The 11237-nt window shown below is 43.2% G+C and overlaps 1 long non-coding RNA gene across 2 annotated transcripts; it reads left to right on the forward strand.

Annotated features, from left to right (window-relative positions):
- Window positions 1–2847: 2847 nt before the first annotated feature.
- On the forward strand, window positions 2848–6156 carry LOC118385690 (uncharacterized). Of its 2 annotated transcripts, XR_008139624.1 has the most exons (9): window positions 2848–2907; window positions 3474–3631; window positions 3738–3828; window positions 4158–4268; window positions 4366–4478; window positions 4625–5202; window positions 5312–5415; window positions 5512–5618; window positions 5780–6156. It is a non-coding gene; the product is annotated as an uncharacterized LOC118385690 (long non-coding RNA). The 2 variants fall into 2 exon arrangements; XR_008139623.1 differs by lacking the exon at window positions 2848–2907 and having other exon boundaries at window positions 3218–3631.
- Window positions 6157–11237: the final 5081 nt, after the last annotated feature.

The following is an 11237-nucleotide window of genomic DNA, read 5'->3' on the forward strand; positions in this document are numbered from 1 at the left end:
TGTCAGCATGCTTGTGGCCGTTTGAGCATGCTGGTATGGACAAATGTTTTTTTTTTTTTATGGTGTGGGTTTTTGTTTGAGTTGGTGGTTGTGTGTAATGTGTCATTCCAAGCTCCGAGTACTCTCAAGCACTCATACCTACCTGTTATTGGTTGCCCCCCGTGCCTGTATGTGTGTACGTGTGCAGAAGTGTGTGGGTGTCTGCGCGTGATTCACTCCAGGCACTGTCGTCAGAATTAGAATGGTCCCCACCGTTCTGCTGAAGGTTTGAGTTCCGCTGTAATTTACTGTTCAAAGGATCTGAGTCTGAGAAGCCAAGCCACAATTACCGCTAGAAAGGCATGACCGACCAGGAGAGACACCGTAATTGAGTTCAATTTTAGTTTCTGAATAGATCATTCTATTAATTTCAGGAAATAAATATAGTTCTCTACTGTCTGAAAATACTTGCACTCAGGAAAGAGGACGTTTTGATGAAAATAAGGAAATGTCTGAGTTCCTAGTACAACACATACAAACACAGAATCCCTTCAGTACTGCCACCCTGAACTCATGCGACCTCTGCAGCACTGAAAATCTTTTTTTTTTAAGAACCAAGGACAGCAGCCACTGAAACGTTTTTTTTTTCCCCAGCAGCATCACTCCCAACATATTCAGCGCTATGGACAGCAATCCCATGACGTGGCACCATCACCCTCCGGCACCCTCCTTCTATCCTCGGATAAGCAATGTCCTAATAACCTCACCTGAGACCAAGCATTTAAGCAGTTTCAGGCATCCTTGCAAGGATATAAGACTGATTTAGCCACACAAGGAACAGAGGTTAGAGAGCCGGCTAAGCCAAGCAGAATACAACTGCCCAGGTGCTATGTCTAACAAACCTCTTTATAGGGACTGACCCGAGCCCCCTGCAGCCTTTGTCATCCTGCCTGGCCTGCACCTATTTTTGCTCTGATGCCATGCCTTTTCATTTGGACTCCGAACACATGAAGTGCTCCAGGGCTCAGCTGTACTTTGTGTTTGCCTTGTCATTTCTACTCCTGTCTGAGGCCACAACCGCACACGTGCACTTGCACACACACTCACGCACATCTGCTCCAATGACACTAGTGAGTGAGTTGCAGTCTGACTTGGAGTTACTTGCTCTGAATTGACCTTCTGTCTGCTAGTCTCAACATTCACCATGAACTCCGTATACTCTTCTCTCTCTCCCCCTCATGCTCTCTCTCTCTTATGCACTCTCTTACTCTCTCTTACTCTCATGCTCTCTTGCCCTCTCTCATGCTCTCTCTCTCTTTCTCTCTCATGCTCTCTCTCTCGCTCTCTCTCTCTCATGCTCTCTTGCCCTCTCTCATGCTCTCTCTCATGCTCTCTCACATGCTCTCACATGTTCTCTCTCTCTCTCTCTCTCTCTCTCTCTCTCTCTCTCTCTCTCTCTCTCTCTCTCTCTCTCTCTCTCTCTCCCTCTCACACTCTCTCTCTCTCTCTCTCTCTCTCTCTCTCTCTCTCTCTCTCTCTCTCTCACTCTCTTTTTGTGTCTCACTCGCATGATCTCTCTCATGCACTCTCTCACTCACTCTCTCTCTCTGCAGTAGTGTGTAATGGGTCAGGCTGGCTCGGGGGGCCATTAACCTCACATAACACACATAACAATAGTGTCCATGAGTGTGTGGTTATGTGTATGGGTGAAGAACTGTAGGTGACTAATAGTGTTGTTAGATATCAGAGCTGAAAGGGAATCTGACACTCTCAAATCTCTCTGCAGACGTTCAAAAAATAAACATAAATGATGAACAACCAAAACCCTCTTCTCATCTAACCTCATGTGGTTTGTGGAGTGTTTGTATTTGAAGTGGTGTGTGTTGTTTGTCACACGCTCTGAAAATGCTTACTTGCAAGCCCTTGGCCAACAATGCAGAGTTTTTTTTAAGGAAGTATAAAAAAAATGTGTCTATATACAAGGGGTATTGGTAGTTCGTTAATGTGCAGGGGTACAGGTTAGTGAGATAATTGAGGTTATATGTACACGTAGGTAGGGGTAAAGTGACTATGCATAGATAATAAACAGGTAATTGAGGTTATATGTACACGTAGGTAGGGGTAAAGTGACTATGCATAGATAATAAACAGTGAGTAGCAGCAGCGTATTAAAGGGAGTCAATGCAAATAGTCTGGGTCGCCATTTTATTAACTGTTCACCAGTCTTATGGCTTGGGGGTAGAAGCTGTTAAGGAGCCTTTTGGACCAGGACTTTTAGTCTCAGACTTGGTGCTCTGGTACTGCTTGCCATGTGCTAGCAGAGAGAATGGTCTATGACTTTGGTGGCCGGAGTCTTTGAACATGTTTAAGGCCTTTCTTTTACACCTCCTGGTATAGAGGTCCTGGATGGCAGGACCTCTATAAGCTTGGTCCCGGTGATGTATTGGGCCGTACGCACTGTAGCGTCTTGTGGTCTGATACCGAGCAGTTGCCATACCAAGTGATGATGCAACCAGTCAGGATGCAACCAGTCAGGATGCTCTCGATGGTGCAGCTGTAGAACTTTCTGAGGAACACTCTTTCTTTACCATATATTTTGTCTTTATATAAGTAAATATTGTTAAATAGGAATAATTTAAGCTATTGTTAGATTGACGTTGCTAGCTACTATACTTATTTACCTCAGCCTGCCTCGTCAGCTAGTCAGCTACTAAGCTCGTCAGCTAGCTAACCAGACAGTTTTATTTAGCTAATGTTAGCTAGCTAGCTACTGTAACTGTTATTGTAGCTTTCTGTTTGTATGTGGCTTGCACTTCTGTGGCATACCTCGAGGAGATTTTCTTTTATCTTTCCAAACAGCCGAAGTACTATGAAGACACCCCTGATCTAGACAAGAGGCTAAACATTCAGAGAAATGCACATTTCAGGGTAACGTTAAGCAGTTAACTTCTATTTGATAACTGGACGGATTTAGCTATGTACAATCATTTTTCATCAACCATTTTCCATCTAGCTAGTTGCTAGCTATACATATAGTTCAGTGGAAGCTGCTGGGGGGAGGACGGCTCATAATAATGTCTGGAATGGAGTAAATGTATTGGTATCAAACACGTGGAAACCAATTGATTGCATACCAGCCATTATTATGAGCCGTCCTCCCCCCAGCAGCCTCCACTGATATAGTCATATGTCTGTCATATTGAGGTATCTAGCTATAAATAGAACTTGATCAATCAAATCGATAGGTGGAAGCAATTATGTTAATTGCAAATGATCTAAACTGGGTGTCTTCGCTAGATAGACACAGGGAGCCGGGTGGAAGAAAGTGAGAAAGAAAGAATGAAAGGGAGAGAGAGGTGGGAAGAGAGTGGAAGACAGAGAGAGATGGAGAGAGAAACAGAGAGAGAAAGACAGCAGCGCAAATGTACTTAGACTTGAGTAATTCAACAACTCTTCTCTTCCAACTTGTTGGACAATCACATGTACGGGGGAAGGATGGCCAGCCAGACAGGAGGCTGATTTTTACTAAGGAGGAGAAGGAGGCCGTGCTGACCGAAATGCATGCAGGCCATTTCAGTGAAGCGCATGATTGCCAAAATCAACCTACGCTTCTTCTGACAGCGAATTGTCAAGGAGATGGACAGCTGGGCAAGTGAAATAATCTTTTGTTTATAAATTTTATGATTATGATTTCAATGATCGTCACATCAGAGAGCACACAATGTTTCAATTTTCCAATTTTTTTGCTTAAAAGTCAGTATCCAGTCTAGCCTGCCAGAAGTTTGAGAAGGCAAAGACTATGGCGCCGGAGTTGAAGCCCATCAGTTGTTTCACCATGGCACATGATCGGTAAGTGTCCCAATTCAAATTTGCACTGATAAGTTGTTTTGTAATGGTTGCTTTATTTGACCACAGGAGATGTCAATATTATAGAAAGTGTGTGTGTGTGTGTGTGTGTGTGTGTGTGTGTGTGTGTGTGTGTGTGTGTGTGTGTGTGTGTGTGTGTGTGTGTGTGTGTGTGTGTGTGTGTGTGTGTGTGTGTGTGTGTGTGTGTGTGTGTGTGTGTGTGTGTGTGTGTGTGTGTGTGAGAATCCTTACAAATATTAAAATCTGCATACTGTATGACACAGATACGAGTAAGAATAAAGAAATCTTCTCTCTAACACTTAACATTTTAGGGGTGGACTTCATCGATCCCTTCACGGAATCCAGGGATGGCAACAGCTGGTGTCTGACGGCGACCGATCACTTTACCCAAGTGGGTGGAGGGCAAGGAAATACCCATTAAGGTCAGTAAAGGAGGAGTACGTGCTTAACTCTATATTCCCTTCTGTAACCCATTAAGGGTGCTTGGAACCAAAAATAGATTTTCTTTTTGTATGATAGCCATCAAGGATGAGACAAGCGAGGCCACCTCCAAGGCGATGGTGGACATCTTCAACACCCATGGTTCTCCTGAGGTCATCTTGAGTGACTGAGGACATGAACACTGGAACAAGGTACGGATTTTATATTATATTCTGTCACCAATGGTTTGATTTATTTATTTATTACAATTTGTTTTTGTTTTTCCATGGTACATAATCAGACATATTTTAATATCTTACATTGTCAATAGAAATCGCTTTCCTAACCCCTCCTCCAGGTTTGGTGAATGGACCAACCAGACCATCAAGACTGCCATGGGCAAGTCCCTTGATCGATAGCAGAAAGGGTGGGAGCACAACCTGAAGGTAATTCTCATTGCACACAACAGCAGCATCCAGGCCTCCACCGAGTACGGACGGGAACCGCAGCCGTTGACTGAGGTAAAAAAAAAATGCAATTGTAGATACAATTATGACATATACTGAAGCCTTTCAAATATGTGATTGATTATTTGTGTATAACATACTTTCAGATCTCTGAAACCCCATCGGTAGTTGTCGAATCAGATGAGAACGCCTTCGAGGACCACTTTCAGGCACGGACGGAGAAGGATGTGGAGGTTTTTGACCAGGTAAAAATGATTGTCCGCTTTTCATTTATTCAATCAAGGTGAGACTGAACATGGACAAGGTGCAGGAGAATCAGAAGGAGAGCCACAGGAGCAGAATAAAGAAGGGGACCAAGTGCCATGACATCCGGGTGAATGACTTGGTTTGGAAGAAGGACGAAAGGAAGGCGAGACCTGGGGAAACCTCGCCGTTATTTCGCTCCTAGCTGGGGTCACCACCTGTTAAAGTGAATATTAAAAAATCTCTCATAATAACTATTTTCATTTGCTCACAAAATAACCTGAAGCTAGTTTTAAGTTTCCTGAATACTGATATTTTTCTCTTTGTCTATCTAGGGTTACCTCGGTGGAAGCCAACAATCTTCTACAGTTGGAGCAGTTGGACGGTCGACCACCGAAAGCCCTGACGCCCTACACTTCAGTGAAGCCCAATAGACAAAGTACATTAACCTTTGGTTGATATTTGAGAAAGCAAGAAATTGTCGTTATGCTTATAAAAATGTACCTCTTCAATTTACCTCTCCAAATGACTTTAGGACCAACGACTGTCCGAGCCCCCCAGGAGGTATCCCATCCACCAGAACAAGTGAGTTCGGATCAGTCTGATTCTCTGTGCTCTGAGTCAGAGGAGGACCAGCTTGAGGTAGGCTATACCTTCCAAAAGTGTTGAAAAGTACATATCTACCATTTATAACACTGCACTAATCCATCAGTTTTTCTCACAGTAAAGTGTAACCTGTGTGTTTGCTTGTTTACGTCTCTGTCTCTTACCCTGTCCCCTTTAAATCTGCTCCTGTTCTCCAGGACCTAGGGGTTCTGCCCAACACCCAGATGTTACATCATCTACAGCTACTGTTGTTGTCATGTTGTCAATATCTGCTAAGAAAGTGTTTTGCTCTATCATACTGGGCACATAATATGTGAAATACACAGATGAGCTAAAAGCACTAGCACTGCAAACACAGAACAAGCAGCTCCTGGACTTTGGAGTCTCCCTCTTCAAGTCCCCGTTCTGAGACAGGCTGGCTATTGAGAACAAGTGTCAGGCAGAACCTCCCGCCCACACAGCAACCACGACCTCTATATTCCACACACCAGAATTCAGTATTTTAGTCTATGATTGCCGTGTGAGTCTACAAAAAATCTGCGACAATAAATGAATGACACAACTGTACCAAAAACTATCGAAGTTTATGTATTAAAATCTGAAATATTGGCAGTTTGTTTTTCACAGCTGTTTCACAAGGTGTTTATTATTGTTGTAAGGTATCCTTTGATGTTATTTATTTGTTCCACATTATTCATTGTCCTAGGACCAACAATAGATACATACATTGAAGTCAGAAGTTTACATACACTTAGGTTGGAGTCATTAAAACTCATTTTTCAACCACTCCACAAGTGTTAACAAACTATAGTTTTGGCAAGTTGGTTAGGACTCAGTGCCTCTTTGCTTGACATCATGGGAAAATTAAAAGAAATTAGCCAAGACCTCAGCAAAAACTTGTAGACCTCCACAAGTCTGGTTCATCCTTGGGAGCAATTTCCAAACACCTGAAGGTACCACATTCATCTGTACAAACACGAGTACGCAAGTATAAACACCATGGGACCACGCAGCCGTCATACCACTCAGGAAGGATACGTGTTCTGTCTCCTTGAGATGAACGTACTTTGGTGCGAAAAGTGCAAATCAATCCCAGAACAACAGCAAAGGACCCTGTGAAGATGCTGGAGGAAACCGGTACAAAAGTATCTATATCCACAGTAAAACACGTCCTATATCGACACAACCTGAAAGGCCGCTCAGCAAGGAAGAAGCCACTGCTGAAAAACCTCCATAAAAAAGCCACTCTACGGTTTGTAACTCCACATGGGGACAAAGATCGTACTTTTTGGAGAAATGTCCTCTGGTCTGATGAAACAAAAATAGAACTGTTTGGCCATAATGACCATCGTTATGTTTGGAGGAAAAAGGGGGAGGCTTGCAAGCTGAAGAACACTATCCCAACAGTGAAGCACAGGGTTGGCAGCATCATGTTGTGGGGTGCTTTGCTGCAGGAGGGACTTGTGCACTTCACAAAATTGATGGCTTCATGAGGAAGGAAAATTATGTGGATATATTAAAGCAACATCTCAGGACATCAGTCAGGAAGTTAAAGCTGGGTCGCAAATTGGTCTTCCAAATGGACAATGAGCTCAAGCATACTTCCAAAGTTGTGACAAAATGGCTTAACCTCTTGAGTGTAAGGGGCAGTATTTTGATGTTTGGATGAAAAACATACCCAAATGAAACTGCTTGTTCTTCAGGCCCAGAATGTAGAATATGCATATAATTGTCAGATTAGGATCGAAAACACTCTAAAGTTTCCAATAAAGGTCTAAATATTCTCTGTGAGTATAACAGAACTGATATTGCAGGTGAAAACCTGAGGAAAATCCAGAGGAAGTGCCATCTATTTTGAAAGCTCCCTGTTCCATTGCATGCCTTCCCTCCATTTAAAGGGATATCAACCAGATTCCTTTTCCTATGGCTTCCAAATGGTCTGAACAGTCTTTAGACACAGTTTCAGGCTTTTATTCTGAAAAATGAGCGAGAAAGATCACATCGCGTCAGTGGATGGCTGGTGCCCGCAGAGTTTTGCACGCGTGAGCAGCTTGGAGCAGAAATGTTCTCTCTCCTATTGAAAAAGCTATGGTCCGGTTGAAATATTATCGATTATTTATTGTAAAAACAGCCTGAGGATTGATTATAAAAAACGTTTGACATGTTTCAACAAACTTTACGGATACTATTTGGAATTTTCGTCTGCCCCGTCATGACCGCTCGAGCCTGTAGATTTCTGAACATAACGCACCAACCAAATGGATTGCTTTTCTGACTTTTGTGACCAATCTACTTTGCTGCTAGCTGTTTGTAATGTTTTGTCTGCTGAGAGAGATGTCCTTACATAAACGCTTGGTTTGCTTTCACCGAAAAGCTTTTTTGAAATCTGACACGCCAGGCGGATTAACAACAAGCTAAACTGTGTTTTGCTATATTGCACTTGTGATTTCATGAAAATGAAACATTTCTAGTAATTTAATTTGAATTTGGAGCTCTCCAATTCAGAGGATGTTGCCGAAAATGATCCCGCTAAAGGGATGGATGCGCCAAGAAGTTAAGGACAACAAAGTCAATGTGTTGGAGTGGCCATCACAAAGCCTTGACCTCAATCCCATAGAAAATGTGTGGGCAGAACTGAAAAAGCGTGTGCGAGCAAGGATGCCTACAACCTGACTCAGTTACACCAGCTCTGTCAGGAGGAATGGGCCAAAATTCACCCAATTTATGGTGGGAAGCTTGTGGAAGGCTACCCAAAACGTTTGACCCAAGTTAAACAATTTAAAGGCAATGCTACCAAATACTAATTGAGTGTATATAAACTTCTGAACCACTGGGAATGTGATGGAAGAAATAAAATCTGAAATAAATTATTCTCTATTATTCAGACATTTCACATTCTTAAAATAAAGTGGTGATCCTAACTGACCCAAGACAGGGAATTTTTACTTGGATTAAATGTCAGGAATTGTGACAAACTGAGTTTAAATGTATTTAGCTAAAGTGCATTTTAACTTCTGACTTCAACTGTATATATTCAACCACATTGGTGTACTAATGAGATATGCGAGATAAAAAAAAATCATAATGGAGGAGTATTGAAATTATGTTATTTCAGTGTAGACTAGTGAAGGGCAGGTGAAAATAAAACTGTGACAGCCAGACAAGCCAGTGTATGACTCAAACAGATTTGCATATGGATGGAGTGGAAATTAGCTGACTTCCTGATCTGTAAGGTAAGACATGGATTTCATGTTGTAATGTTAGGTACCCAAAAGTAGTTTGAATTAATGTTTCCATTTTATTAGCTTGTTTGCGTAGAGATTATGACAAGAACGTCATTTAGGCTGTAATGATCTCCTCATTCGAATCACTAGGCAATCACACCGTTGATATAGTTTATCGAATCCCATTGTGACGCCGTGGGGGACACTATTTTGCCTGGGGACATTATTTGGCATGACAGACCCATGCCAAGTATTTTCAGTCTCCTGAGGGGGAATAGGCGTTGTCGTGCCCTCTTCACAACTATATTGGTGCGTTTGGACCATGATAATTTGTTAGTGATGTGGACATCAAGGAACTTGAAGCTCTTGACCTGCTCCTCTACAGTTCCATCGATGTGAATCGGGGCGTGCTCGGTCCTCCTTTTCCTGTACTCCACAATCATCTCCTTTGTCTTGTTCATATTGAGGGAGAGGTGATTGTCATGGCACCACACTACCAGGTCTCTGACCTCCTCCCTATAGGCTGTCTCATTGTTGTCGGTGATCAGACCTACCACCGTTGTGTCGTCAGCAAACTTAATGATGGTGTTGGAGTCGTGGGTGACCACGCAGTCGTGGGTGAACAGGGAGTACAGGAGGGGACTAAGCACGCACCCCTGAGGGACCAATGTGTTGAGGATCAGTGTGGAAGGATCCAGTTGCAGAAGGAGGAATTTGCTTTGAGGGCACTATGATCGCTGAGCTGTAGTCAACGACAGAATTCTCATGTAGGTCTTCCTTTTGTCCAGGTGGGAAAGGTCAGCGTGGACTGCAATAGAGATTGCGTCATCTGTGGATCTGTTGGGGCGGTATACGAATTGTAGTGGGTGTTGGGTTTCTGGGATGATGGTGTTGATGTGAGCCATGACCAGCCTTTCAAAGCACTCCATGGCTACAGATGTGTGTGCTACTGGGCGGTAATCATTTAGGCAGGTTACCTTTGCGTTCTTGGGCACAGGGACTATGGTGGTCTGCTTAAAACATGTAGGTATTACAGACTCTGTCAGGGAGAGGTTGAAAATGTCAGTGAATGTCAGCCCTGCGGCCTTGTGAATGTTGGCCTGTTTAAAGGGCTTGCTGACATCGGCTACAGAGAGCGTGATAACAAAGTCGTCTGTTGAGTGTGTGCGAGAGTGTGTATGATCAAGTAGAATTTTTAAATCAGGGGAAAACCTCTACCTAGGATTCAACCACAGACTTTCTCCCTCTCTCTTTCTCTCCCTCTCCCTCTCTCTTATATACCTGTCTCTCTTATCTTTAGCTTTAAAGCTCCTCAGCAGGATATCAGCTCCCCTCTCCTCTCTTCCTCTCTTTTTCTTTCTTTCCAATAGATTCAGAGAGGATTCACCCAGACTAATCTCTCTCGCCCTCATCACCTGATCAAACCAGTCTCCGCGTCATCTGCATAATACCGATCTGTCACGTCTCTCTCTACTCTGTCTCACATCTCTCTCTACCCTCTGTCACGTCTCGCTCTACTCTATACTCTCTGTCACGTCTATCTCTACTCTCTGTCCTGTTAAGAAGAAATACAGGCAGCATCATCCTACTCTCTTTCTGTTGTTCTCTTCAGTCTGACACAGATCTGCTATGGATTATCCCCATTCTACTGAAGCTCTACTACTCACAAAGTGCAGTCTGAGAGAGAGAGAGAGAGTAAGAGCGAGAGAGGGAGAGAGAGAGAGGGCGAGAGAGGGAGAGAGAGACAGTGTGTGTGGGTTACATTGAGTACTCAGCTCACTTCTTCACAAAATGGTTTTTTTGTACAACGTATCTTCTTGTCAATGTGCAATGTTATTGTTACATTTCTGTTTATTGGACAGATAATGTCTACTTCAGTTCCACCTGAATCAATGTGAAGGCACTGTATTATCCATGTCTATATATATATATATATACACTGAGTGTACAAACATTAAGTACACCGTCCCAATATTGAGTTGCATGGGGCTTGGACGCTACAAGGTGTCAAAAGTGTTCCAAAGAGATGCAGGCCCATGTTGACTCCAATGCTTCCCACAGTCGTGTCAAGTCGGCTGGATGTCCTTTGGGTGGTGGACCATTCTTGACACACACGGGGAAACTGTTGAGCGTGATCTTGAAGTTCTTGACACAAACCAGTGCTCCTGGCACCTATTACTATACCCCGTTCAAAGGCACTTAAATCTTGTGTCTTGCCCAGTCACCCTCAATTGTCTCAAGGCTTAAAAATCTTTCTTTGACCCGTCTCCTCCCCTTCATCTACACCGATTGAAGTGGATTTAACAAGTGTCATCAATAAGGAATCATAGCTTTCACCTGGATTCACCTGGTCAGTCTATGTCATGGAAAGAGCATGTGTCCTTAATGCTTTGTCCACTCAGTGTCTTTTTAAGTGAAAATGCCCTCGTAG

The sequence above is a fragment of the Oncorhynchus keta genome, chromosome 6 (genome assembly GCF_023373465.1).
Source record: "Oncorhynchus keta strain PuntledgeMale-10-30-2019 chromosome 6, Oket_V2, whole genome shotgun sequence".
Taxonomy (NCBI): domain Eukaryota; kingdom Metazoa; phylum Chordata; class Actinopteri; order Salmoniformes; family Salmonidae; genus Oncorhynchus; species Oncorhynchus keta.